We start from the raw sequence: 13985 nt of genomic DNA on the forward strand, positions 1-13985 counted from the left end.
GAGAATCTTGTTTCTCACAGTATGAGAGTCCTTTAGGTTTTTTTTTTTTTTTTTTTTTTTTTTTTTTTGCATGTCTTGACCTGAGGAGAGGCTTCTGTCTGGCAACTCTGCCATAAAGCCCAGATCGGTGGAGTGTTGCAGTGATGATTGTCCTTCTGCAAGTTTCTCCCATCTCCGCACATGATCTCTGGGGCTCTACGAGTGTGACCAACTAGTTCTTTCTCACCTCTCTTACCAAGGCCCTTCTCCCCCGATTGCTCAGTCTGGCCGGGTGGCCAGCTCTAGGAAGAGTCCTGGTTGTTCCAAACTTCTTATATTTAAGAATTATGGAGGCCCCTGTGCTCTTGGGAACCTTCAATGCAGCCAAAAAATTTTGTAGCCTTCCCCAGATCTGTGCCTTGACACAATCCTGTCTCTGAGCTCTGCAGGCAGTTCCTTTGACCTCATGGCTTAGTTTCTGCTCTGATATGCATTTTCAGCTGTGAGACCTTATATAGACAGGTGTGTGCCTTTCCAAATCATGTCCAATAAATTGAATTTGCCACAAGTGGACTCCAATCAAAGTTTAGAAACATCTCAAAGATGATCCAGAAAAATGGGTGCACCTGAGCTAAATTTCAAGTGTCATAGCAAAGGGTCTGAATACTTACGTCAATGTGATAAAAAAATACTTTCTGAATGAACTGTATATTAATTACACAGTATAACACAAATATGCAGCGTGCACAACAGATACACTGAACAAATACTGACCTCATTGCATTGTGGGCATTTGAGATCTGATCTAAAGCCATTCTGTAAAATTTGATCGCCTTTGTGTAGTTCTTTTGCTTGAAATAGATCATTGCCATGTTCACTTTTAATCGTCCTATAGGAGAGAACAACAGAAAACTGTGGATTAGGAGCACAATTACATCAAAGATAACTTAATTTGTGCAGTAACCTTTTAAACCAAACACATTTGAAATTTCCTCACCAGCATTATTCAGCATTTTATTCTTCACATTAACTTGTAAGTATTCAGGGCTTCAGTGTACATGTCATTATTGGCATATTGGTTTACTAAATTAAATAGCACCTAAACAAAGAGAAGATAGTCATGTGAATTTTCAGCAAGAACTACCAATTTCTATCCAGAGGTGTAAGTGACGTGGAGCAACAAACTCACTGAGAAGGTCAGATCAAGATTGATGTGGTCTGCAGTGCCTGTTTGTTCTCTCAGTCTCACCAGAGCCCTTTCCTTTCTGCCTGCCTCTTTGGCCTTCTCAAGAGATTGTGAGAAAAAAAGATAATTCAGCACCTTCTTTAAAATATAATTTTTTTTAAATCTAAAAACATGTATAGTGTGGTATTAGAATTCCTGATAGCTAGAGTTGGGTATAAGCAGACCCACCAGCTGTAGATCCCCACTTGCATGAGCGAGACAGCTCTCCTCTATCAAATCATTCACCTTCTTTTCCAGGATCTTTATCTTTTCCTCTGGACTGAACAAGAAAATCATTTAGACCCAAAAAAAAAAACTAAAATTAGTTAAAACTACACATTTCATCATGTAACCAAAACCTCAAATGCCTCTCAAGCACGAAGAAAATGCATACGTGTCTTCATTCTTTGTCTCTAATGGAGGGGCCGGTCCTTTCGTTTGTCCCAGTGGATCAAAAACTGAGCCTGGAAAGACAATTCAAATGAAAACTTTAGGGAACAGTATGTCTCATTGCTTTTAATCTAATACTACTTATTGCTTTTTAACAACTAGCCCAGAAATAAAAATGTAAAAAATCAAATATAATTATGTGACTGGTATAAAAGTAATTTCAAGTAAAAGGTGTCTGTAAAGCACATGTGCATGAGGTTTTTTATGTGTAAACTTACCTCTAGCTAAGGATGAAGAATTTCCTGCTGCCCGCACTGCAGTCATGGGACGAGCTGCACCGTCCTGTACAACACACATAAACACTTAGAAAATGTACACACTTTAACTGCATGCAACATAAAAAGAAAAAAGAAACACAAGAGGCTATGCGAGAGTCCTCACCTGAACAGCTCCAGTCATAGGTCTTCCCACTGAAGTGCCAACATGCATCCGAGACTAGAATATTATCATCAGAAATAGAAGAGAATATAAAATAGCATCAATTTAAGCATCACAGTCCCTAACGAAATGTTGAGTTAAAATGTGGACTGAATTCAATGTCCTCACCCAGAAATGTATTTGCTCTCCATGAATATCAATAGTAAGACATTTAAACTATTTGGGTTGTCTGTCCTGACCTTGACTGCATATTTTCTCACCTCTAGGTGACTATCACCTTCCCTGCCCTGACATCTTTCTTCCTGAGTATTTAAAACAGCATACATTAAAACATACTATCTTTCTATTTACAAAAAGTTCTTTTAGAGTCAAAAATGCATTAGCATCCATAGGTTCTACTCACTCCAAAAGCTGTTCCAATCGATCGTCCTCCAATTGCTGTCCCTGGATATTTAACAGTCATCTGAAAATATTCAACAAGCTAATCAAGTGCCTGTTACTGATTAAATATTATGTGTAACTAGACTGAAAATTTAATGTCGGCGTGACAAAATTTTGTCTAAAATTTTAAAATCGTTTTACATGTTTGAAGTTTGATGGTTATATAAATATTACAGTAAAACAACCAGCTACTAAGATAAAAAGTCGTAAGCTTTGCTAGCATGTTGTAGCATGTAGCTAATTACTAGCATTTGTAAGCATATAGCCAGACGTTTCTAACTTGTTGCAAGGCATTACTAACTTATTTTAGCATGTAGCTAGGTTTTGCTAGCATGTTGCTAGGTGTTGGTAATGAGATTATTATAGTTTTCCATTTTTAAATTAGTTTTTATTTTAATACCGTTTTCAAATTTGTTATAAATTTCAGTTTAGTTTTAGTTAGTTTCATTAATTGTTTTGTTTTCATTTAGTTTTTATTTTGTGGACACATTTCAATTTTGTTTTTATATATTTTAGTTTCAGTTTTAGTTTTAGTAATTACAGTTTAAGAATTAACAGAACACTTCCAGAGTCATTTACATCTAAAATAAAACCTTTAAAATTAAGATCAATTGGTGAACTTTTTAACTACCTTATATTTTATACATAAGAATTAATGCTATTTGTATTATTGGTGTACTATAATGTGCTTATCTATGTTTAGTATAGTGATATCACAAGAAAAATATTAATACAGACAGAAGACAAAAAAATGGCACAACATAATTATGGGACAAGTTAAATTTACCAGCATCTGCGGAGAACATCAAAAACTTGCACTGGTGCAGTATTTTCACAAAGTTTAATAATATAAGTTGTATTGCAATGAATAAATACAGTTGTGCTCAAAAGTTTGCATACCCTTGGAGAATTGGTAATATATGTACCATTTTTAAAGAAAACATGAGTGATCAGGCAAAACACATTTCTTTTATTTCTTATGGGATTCATATTCAACTGCAGGTTATAACAGAATGGCACAATCATAAAACAAAACATGGCAACAAAGAAAAAAAATTAAATGACCCCTGTTCAAAAGTCTGCATACCCTTAGTTCTTAATACTGTGTATTTCCCCCTTTAGCATCAATGACAGCGTGCAGTCTTTTGTAATAGTTGTCTATGAGGCCCCAAATTCTTGCAGGTGGTATAGCTGCCTATTCGTCTTGGCAAAATGCCTCCAGGTCATGCAGAGTCTTTGGTCGTCTTGCATGAACCGCACGTTTGAGATCTCCCCAGAGTGGCTCGATGATATTAAGGTCAGGAGACTGTGATGGCCACTCCAGAACCTTCACCTTTTTCTGCTGTAACCACTGGAGGGTCAACTTGGCCTTGTGCTTAGGGTCATTGTCGTGCTGGAAAGTCCAAGAGCATCCCATGCGCAGCTTTCGTGCAGAAGAATGCAAATTGTCTGCCAGTATTTTCTGATAACATGCTGCATTTATCTTGTCATCAATTTTCACAAGATTCCCCATGCCTTTATAGCTCACACACCCCCAAAACATCAGTGAGCCACCACCATGCTTCACAGTGGGGATGGTATTCTTTTCACTATAGGCCTTGTTGACCCCTCTCCAAACATAGCGCTTATGGTTGTGACCATAAAGCTCAATTTTGGTCTTGTCACTCCAAATTACAGTGTGCCAGAAGCTGTGTGGCATGTCAAGGTGTTGTCATTTGTGGCACTGGCACAGTAAAGGCTTCTTTCTGGCAACTCGACCATGCAGCTCATTTTTGTTCAAGTATCGTTGTATTGTGCTCCTTGAAACAACCACACCGTCTTTTTCCAGAGCAGCCTGTATTTCTCCTGAGGTTACCTGTGGGTTTTTCTTTGTATCCCGAACAATTCTTCTGGCAGTTGTGGCTGAAATCTTTCTTGGTCTACCTGACCTTGGCTTGGAATCAAGAGATCCCCGAATTTTCCACTTCTTAATAAGTGATTGAACAGTACTGACTGGCATTTTCAAGGCTTTGGATATCTTTTTATATCCTTTTCCATCTTTAAAAAGTTCCACTACCTTGTTACACAGGTCTTTTGACAGTTCTTTTCTGCTCCCCATGGCTCAGTATCTAGCCTGCTCAGTGCAACCACGTGAGAGCTAACAAACTCATTAACTATTTATACACAGGCACTAATTGCAATTTAAAAAGCCACAGGTGTGGGAAATTAACCTTTAATTGCCATTGAAACCTGTGTGTGTCACCTTGTGTGTCTGTAACAAGGCCAAACAATCAAGGGTATGTAAACTTTTGATCAGGGCCATTTGGTTGATTTCTGTTATCATTATGATTTAAAAAGGATCCAAACAACTATGTGATGATAAATGGCTTCATATGATCACTATCCTTAAATAAAAGACAGTTTTTTTGCATGATCAGTCATATTTTCAAAATCAATGCCAAAATTTCACAATTTCTGCCAGGGTATGCAAACTTTTGAGCACAATTTTATGTTCACGTTTAGCAGCAGTGCAAATTTTGATGACTTTCACTGCTGGCGTTTCAGCATTTCACTTTAGACGGTACAAACAAGGCTCTGTCGTATCCTCCCAGCCGTATCATCTAACATCACATGCATCATATGCCACATCACCAACTGCACTCGGGTCAGATTATTCCACCATGATAAGTGAGTGCTCGATGATTGTGCAAATGATCATTTATTATTGATTATTATTATTTTATTTCAGTTACTTTTTCAATAACTATTGTTAGTTTAGTTTTTAAGTTTTTCATTTAGTTTGCAATATTTATTTTATTTCAGTTTATGAAAATAACTCTGGTTGGTAGCATGTTGCTAGTTATTATTAGCATGATTTAACGTGTAGCTTTGGTATTGTTGGCATGTTGCTAGGCATTGCTAACATGTTTTAGCATGTAGTTAGGTGTTTCTAGCATGTTTTAACATGTAGCTAGGTTTTGCTAGTATGTTTAAGCATGAAGCTAGGCATTGCTAGCATGTTGCTAACTTATTTTAACATGTAGCTGTGTGTTGCTAGCATGTTGCTAGGCATTGCTAGCATGTTTTATCATGTAGCTAGGAATTGCTAACATGTTTAACATGTATCTAAAGGTTGCTAACATGTAGCTAGGTATTGCTAACATAATGCTAGGCATTGCTTCCATGTTTTAACATTTAGCTAGGCATGTTCTTGCATGTTTTAGGCAACACTAGCATGTTCTAGCATGAAGCTAAGCTTTACTAGCATGTTGCTAGCATGTAGCAAGGCATTGCTATCATGTTCTAGCATGTCTGAGCATGTATGACTTACTGGTGGTCTTCTCCCATGACTAGTCCTGACGGCCTGTTGAAAACCCACATCATTGTGAAGGTCCTGCAGGGACAGGAAAATCACAATGCATAAAAGCTAAATTTATAAATTTTAATAAATGCATGGCTAGGGTTGAAGTATTTGTGTACCTCTGAGTCAAACGTTGGATTGTATTCATTGTAGCCTGTATACAGATCATCCTCCTCCTCCTCTGGGGCAAGATGCACGTTCTCCATAATCTACTTTGAAAAACACATGAAATCGGATCTCAGGACCCAACATATATGGATATAGCATACATTAAATACTTTTGGGTTGGTATGTTCTGCGATGTGAAAAGCCATTCTTTAAACCTATTCTTCTCTTCTTCTTTTTTTTACTTTTTCTTTTTTATTATTATTCAGAAACACCAGTTAAATAATATAAATACTGTACATTACAGATATAACATAACTATTTCATCATAGATTTTCCATCCATTCTTTCAAACAAACCACAAGTATACAAAAAGAAAAGAAAAAATATAGAAACATACATACACACACATATTATATATACATACATACACACAGGGTTGGGGAGTAACGGGATTACATATATAAAATACAAAATATAAGTAACTGTATTCCACTACAGTTACAATTTAAATCATTGGTATTTAGAATACAGTTACATTCAAAAAGTATTTTGATTATTGAAGAGATTACTTTGCATTTTATTGTCAATTGTTTCATTTAATATTTAGTCCTTTCAGATGGAAAACATTTATACATATAAATGATGCGATCCAAACTGCATTTGAACAGCGGTGAAACACTTTCTTATGATGTGTTACATTCATACGAGCAGACAGAGAAATTTGGAGCAGAAGAAATAGAAATAAACCTTGTGTAAATTGTCAGCTTTACGCTAAGCTAAAATGCTGTTTCTAGCCATTTTACATGCACGTTACCAGGCACGATCATATTTTTTTTCAAGAAAATTCATGTTGGATCATAATTTCTTTTTTCTAGTAAGACCTTTGATATTAGGGCAAAAATCGTATTCTTGATAATAAGTTTTGTATTGTTTTCCCGTAAAAATATTTTAAAATCCTTAAAACAAGATCAATTTGATTGATCTTGTTTTAGAAACAACACTGCATAAGATATTTAGGTGTTTCAGAGAATGTATTTTTAACATGTGTATTTTGTCTTACTGTATTGGAGAGTTTTTATAGTCAAAACAAGTGAAAAAATCTACCAGTGCTGAAGAAGTAATCCAAAGTATTTAGAATACGTTACTGACCTTGAGTAATCTAATGAAATACATTACAAATTACATTTTACAGCATGTATTCTGTAATCTGTAGTGGAATACATTTCAAAAGTAACCCTCCCAACCCTGTGTGTGTGTGTGTGTGTGTGTGTGTGTGTGTATGTATATATATATATATATATATATATATATATATATATATATATATATATATATATATATATATATATATATATATATATGCATACAGTTGAAGTCAGAAGTTTACATACACCTTAGCCAAATACATTTAAACTCAGTTTTTCACAATTCCTGACATTTAATCGTAGAAAACATTCCCTGTCTTAGGTCAGTTAGGATCACTATGTTATTTTAAGAATGTGAAATGTCAGAATAATAGTAGAGAGAATTATTTATTTCAGCTTTTATTTCTTTCATCACATTCCCAGTGGGTCAGAAGTTTACATACAGTTTGTTAGTATTTGTTAGCATTGCCTTTAAATTGTTTAACTTGGGACAAACATTTTGGGTAGCCTTCCACAAGCTTCTCACAATAAATTGCTGGAATTTCGGCCCATTCCTCCAGACAGAACTGGTGTAACTGGTAATTAACTGAAGAATTAATTGGAGAATTATTGTAAGTGCTTTTATAAAAATATAAGATTCACATTTCTGCCTTTAAAGGGGACCTATTATGAAAAATTCACGTTTACATGGTGTTTGAACATAAATGTGAGTCGGCAGTGTGTGTACACAACCACCCTACAATGTTAAAAGTCCACCCACTCCTCTTTCTTATATTTCTATTAATCTAAAACAGTGTCTCAAAGCGATTGGTTTTCGTTTCTGCTCTAACGTGACGTCATGTTAGAGCAGGCCCCACCCACGACTGGTGACGGACTCCACCCTATTATCATAGATCCTCCCCTGAGTGATCTACACACAGTCCGCCAATTTTTTCTGCGCTGGAGCAGCTACAGTGAGAAGAATAATGTCTCAGCTTCGTAAGCATCATAAGTGTTCTATTGTTGGCTGTAAAAGTGAACATAAGAGTCTTCATGTACTCCTGGCATCAGAGCCACTGAAGATGCAGTGGACAAGTTTTGTTTTTGAAGCAAATGTGCCCCAAAACATACCAAAATTCGTGTATGTTTGTGCAAATCATTTTACACCGGACTGCTTTGTGAATGAGGGTCAACATAAAGCAGGATTTTCCAAAAATTTTATTCTCAAGCATGGATCAGTACCAACTGTTCGTGTTCCAGCTTTATATCCTGAAGATGTAAGTATTGCACTTTATATTTTGTGAATGTTTGCAAATTGCCTTTCCAAATGTGCTTGTTAGCTGATTCCATGGCTAATGCAGCTAAAGTTACCATTGTCTCTGATTGTATTCACGGAGACCAGAGCTATGTCGTTATTTTTACGCTTACTGTCTGTATAATTCATAACCGCACCTTTATTATGCACAATACAGTAAGGTGATTGTCATTTTGAAAACTATATACGTTTTCTGTGAACATAAGAGAGTTGTACTAAAAGTGGAATGTTTACTTGCAAAGGCCCGCACATCTGCACAGACTGTAGTCTGATTTGTTGTTGCTGTAGTATCCGAAGCACTAGCTGTAAAGGCACAGCCCTCTTCCGGAAATATGGCGGGGAGCAGCAGCTCATTTGCATTTAAAGAGACACACACGAAAACAGTGTGTTTTTGATTCCACCCAAAAAGAGGCTTCCCTTACGACTCAGTCCACTTGACATTGCGTAGTTACGCATATGGGGAGTGCCTTCATACACGACCTATTTGAAACCTCTCTACAATAATGCCAATATTCTAATATTGGCTATGGTGTTTGAGCCCCGCCTGTTTTGGCACGAAACTGACCGCTATAAAAACAGGTGCACAGACACCATTTCCTCAGAATTTCTTCCTTCAAGACAGCGATCATCTCTTGTCTAGAAGCGGGAAAACTTTCCGCTCCCTTGCAGTGTTCCTGCAAACATCACACCGCCTCGCCAACTGACGCGTCGCTGGTGAACGGGCCTCAGCATCCTGATTCCCCGCAGCGCTTCGGCAGGGTTTATGTATCCTTACAAAGCAATTGTATATTGTGTATTGTATAATGTGTGATATAAATATAAATATATATTAATTTATATATTTATATATCTAAAAGAGTCACTTACGTGTTTGCGTCTTTTTAAAGATGTTGTACCGTAAGTGTTCCTTGTGCGAGAAGCACATTCCACTGTCAGATCAGCATGAGAGCTGCGTTTACTGTCTGGGCCGTGCCCATGCAGCATGTGAGAGCATGAGTCTCAAGACGCTTCGCTCGTGAATCACCCTCATTCTGAGGGATGATTCAGCCTCACAAGCCCTCCCACCCGCCTCTTCTGTGATACCCGAGGATTCACATGAGGTACGGCAGTGCCACGAGGTCGAGCAGCATGACTTTGAGATGGTCCTTGTGGCGGCACACGCCCCGCGAGCCCCTAAATCTCTCCGAAGCGCATGTTTTCTGATACGCTATGTGCGAGACGAGCTCCGGCCTTCTAAAAGAGCGGGCGGCCTAGCCTTGTACAGTGGTTCTAAAGCTGGGGATAATAATGACGATGTCATTATGTCTCTCGCTGCATCAGGCGAGTGGTCAGTGGATGATGCTGCCGCCCCTCCCCCCAGTGAGGGCGAGGAGCGTGCACGCGCCACTGACAGGGAGATGATCTGCGTCCTTACAAGGGTGGCCAAAGAGCTTCACCTTGAGTGGTCTCCCCCAGAGAAACCTGAACAGTCTCGCCTCGATGAATGGTTCCAGCAGTCCGGACGCCGTCATACGGCAGCATCTCGCAAATCTGCCCCATTCTTCCCCGAAGTTCATAACGAACTATCCAAGTCCTGGTGCGCGACCTTATACGGCACGCTCGCACAGTGACGCCATCCTCTTTAATGTGGATCACGAGGAAGAAAACGGTTATTAAAGCGGCACACCTCTGCCCAGCGAGTAACAGGGCGTGGAAATCACGCCCCATACATCCTTCCAAACCGTGTGGACAAACGTCCGCACTGGCGGGAAGAGCTTACTCAGCAGCAGAACAAGCTGGATCAGCACTCCACACAATGGCGGTGCTCCAGGAATTTCAAGTCAAGCTCCTCAGGCAAATGGACAAGCACGGCTTCGATCCAGAGATATTCAAAGAGCTCTGCACTGCTACAGATTTAGCGCTGCATACCACGAAAGTCACTGCGCAGGCCATTGGCAAGTCCATGGTCAACCTGGCAGTTCTGGATCAACATATATGGCTGACCCTCACAGAAATGAGTGATAAGGAAAAAGCCACTCTTTTGCTCTTGATACTCTAGTGTCTCCAGCCGGCCTCTTTGGCGGCTCTGTGAATAAGTTTGCTGAGCGTTACGTCACGATTCAGCAGCAGTCACAGGCTATGAGACACTTTATGCCCAAATGGAGTATATCACAGCCGGTTCGCCCTTGCTCCGTTTCGAGCCAGCGCCCGACTAAAAGCCCCATACTTGCTGCCTCACCGGCACCTGCATATCAGCATGCACAGCAAAAGCACTCCTGACGGGCACAACCCTCTGAAGCGGAAAGCAGGGCCCGTGGTTCCCTCCAGGTCTGCTCCAAAAAAGGCTCGATTGGAGACACAAAACACTGTTCCCCATCTCCCCACTATTGTTTGTCGGGAAAGGAATATTGTTGTTCACAATATTGTTCAAAATGTTGTTTCTGTGTCTTGCACTCAAATAAATGCAATAGAAAATGCAATAAGTGCAAAAAAAGAATACAGCATTCGTTGCAAATGCACGAGATGCTCACATATTCTCAATAAAGAGCCCCTTTTTCCTCTTCATAGCACACACATTATGCGCAACCGCTTCCCTATCGTGAGCGACGCATTATATCATACAGTGAGCAAACCAAATTGCCCTCTGTCCTATTACGCGGATGCGTGACGAGCCCTAATGGGTATTTCAGAATGGGTGCAAAAACGATCTAACATGGTTATACGATCCAATTTGCACGCCGGCCACCCTGTTTCAACAGCGTTCTGTCTTCCACGGTTTCGTCTGAAGAAAGTAATATTAATATTAAGTAAGTAAGCTGTAATATTCTTGTTCCAAAGAAAGACGGCGGACTTTGGCCAATCCTGGATCTGAGACATTTACATCGTGCACTTATAAAGCGCCCATTCAAAATGATTACTCAGAAACGGATCTTATCGCATGTACGCCTACACGATTGGTTTGCGTCGATAGATCTGAAGGATACGTACTTGCATATACAAATTGTACGACATCACAGGATATTTTTGAGATTCGCGTTCGAGAGAACAGCATATCAATTCAAAGTCCTGCCCTTTGGACTGTCTCTGGCTGCTCACACATTCACAAAGTGCATTGATGCGGTTCTCGCCCCTCTGAGACTGAGCGGCATATGCATCTTGTACTACCTCGACAATTGGCTGTTACTGGTGCAATCAGAGGCTTTGTAATGCCTGCACAGACTTGCTGCTTCAGCCATTCCACAGTGTCTCAGTTCAAACTGGGGAGAACACTTCCACTGAAACTGTTTCAGAAAGCATTGGGATTTATGGCAGCGGCATCCGTCATTCCATTAGGTCTCTTACACATGAGACCTCTTCAGTGCTGGCTGAAGCGCTGTGTGCCACGACGTGCTTGGGGCACATGCGCATCACTATATCCCGCCGCTGTATAGCTGCTTTAGCACCATGGACAGCTCCTGCTTTCTACCAGCGCCTTAAGCTATCAGCTGTTAAGCTGTATCAGCTTAAGCTATCATTCTAGCCTTAAAGGCTTTTCAGTCAGAAATAGCAAACTGTCATGTCCTGATTCGCTCAGACAACATGACAGTTGTGGCATATATAAACCTCCAAAGCGGAATTCAGGAGACTTCACCCTCAAACTGTATTGAGGATTTGGGAAATATCTGGCAAAGCAGAAATTGGTCTATTTGCCTCAGTGGAGAATACCCACTGTCCCCTTTGGTACTCGAAGTCCCAAGTTGTCAGGCAGAAAGTGGTGACCACGGATGCTTCCAACACAGGTTGGGGGGCGGTGTGCGATGGATGCCCAATCTCTCCCTGAGAGCGACATATGTCCCAGGCCGCCTGAATTACAGCGCGGGCCTACTGTCACGCTAAGGGGTGATACCGGGTGAATGGAGACTTCACCCTCAAATTGTATTGAGGATTTAGGAAATATTCAGCAAAGCAGAAATCGATCTATTTGCCTCAGTGGAGAATGCCCACTGTCCCCTCTGTTATTCGAAGTCCCAAGCCCTGCTGGGAACGGATGAAATGGTACACAAATGGCCGGCGAAACACAAATATACATTTCCCCCGGTATGCCTCATTCACTCTGTCATATGCAAAGTCCGAGAGGACAAGGAAACAGTTCTAGTAGTTGTGCCGAAATGGCCCAACCAGCCATGGTTTCCGGAAATGATGGAGATGCTATACAGCTCACCATGGGAAATACCACTGAGGAGGGATCTCCTCTCTCAGGCGCAAGGCACAATCTGGCATCCCCAGCCCCAGCTGTGGAACCTGCATGTGTGGCCCCTGAACGGGGCGCACTACACGCGCCAGAACTGATGCGTTCAGTCATGAACACCATTTTACAGGCCAGAGCACCGTCCTCGAGACACCTCTATGCACTAAAATGGAAGGTGTTCACTGATTGGTGTCTCTCACATAGCAAGGACCCAGTAAACTGCCCATACATTAAATTCTAATATTTCTTCAAGAGCAATTAGACGCAGGACTCACCCCGTCAACGCTCAAAGTGTATGTGGCAACTATATCTGTGTATCATGCACATGAAACTGGCGCCTCTATAGGCAAGCATGATTTAATCATAAAGTTCCTTAAAGGAGCAAGGCGATTAAACCCACCTCGGCCAACTACAGTCCCGACTTGGGACTTAACTTTAGTCCTAAAAGCTCTCGCAGGGCCCCCCTTCGAGCCTTTGGCCTCTGTTGATTTGCGCATGCTCTCCGTTAAGACCGCACTACTGCTGGCTCTGACCTCAGAAAAACGGGTCTGTGACCTGCATGCACTATCAGTCGACAATTCATGTCTGGAGTTTGGCCCCGGTCCTTCAAGAGCCACTGTTAACCCAGGAAAGGCTATGTACCCAAGGTCCTGACCACACCCTTCAAAGCGCAGGTGGTTCATCTTCAGTCCTTCTTCCCTCCTCCATTTAATTCGGATGAGGAACAATCATTGCATTTGTTATGCCCTGTGCGGGCGCTACAAGCATACGTTGAGCGTACTTGCCAGTTCAGACTGTCTGATCAGCTCTTTATATGCAATGGAGGACACACAAAAGGAATGTCCATCTCCAAGCGAAGACTTTCTCACTGGACTGTCAATGCAATTACCCTGGCTTATGAGTCGCAGGGTCAGACTTGCCCAGTTGGTGTTAAAGCACACTCAACGAGAGGCATGGCCTCCTCATGGGCATGGACGAATGGTGTGTCCTTACAAGACATATGTTTTGCAGCAGGATGGTCCTCTCAAAACACATTCGCAAGGTTTTACAACCTAGACGTAACGTCTCTTTCTTCACAAGTCCTCTCTGTTTAGAGCACTTGGTATTCACTGACCATATATATATATATATATATATATATATACACTTATGCCCTTCCCTTTAAGTACAGGCTCCCCATCATTTACACAACTGCTTGCATTCAGGCCATTATAATTTACCATAAAGTCACAAGCACTTTCATTATAAATAAACTCCCTTCCCGACTGGGTTCATAAATAGTTAATTCATACTATATGACTATAGTTCATATATTCGTTATGAGTGCTCTCCTCCTGGCCATCACGAGGATCACTCACTGCGGCATGCTCATGTCGGTCGCCGTCCCACGAGACTGCGCCACCATGTTTCCTCTCTGG

At 40.7% G+C, this 13985-nt stretch overlaps 1 pseudogene; it reads right to left on the reverse strand.

The window, feature by feature from the left end:
* LOC127446891 (intraflagellar transport protein 88 homolog) overlaps positions 1-8639 on the reverse strand; it is a 36342-nt pseudogene extending 27703 nt beyond the window's left edge.
* Between the last annotated feature and the right edge of the window lie 5346 nt (positions 8640-13985).

This window comes from Myxocyprinus asiaticus, chromosome 10 (assembly GCF_019703515.2).
Source record: "Myxocyprinus asiaticus isolate MX2 ecotype Aquarium Trade chromosome 10, UBuf_Myxa_2, whole genome shotgun sequence".
In the NCBI taxonomy this organism is placed as follows: Eukaryota; Metazoa; Chordata; class Actinopteri; order Cypriniformes; family Catostomidae; genus Myxocyprinus; species Myxocyprinus asiaticus.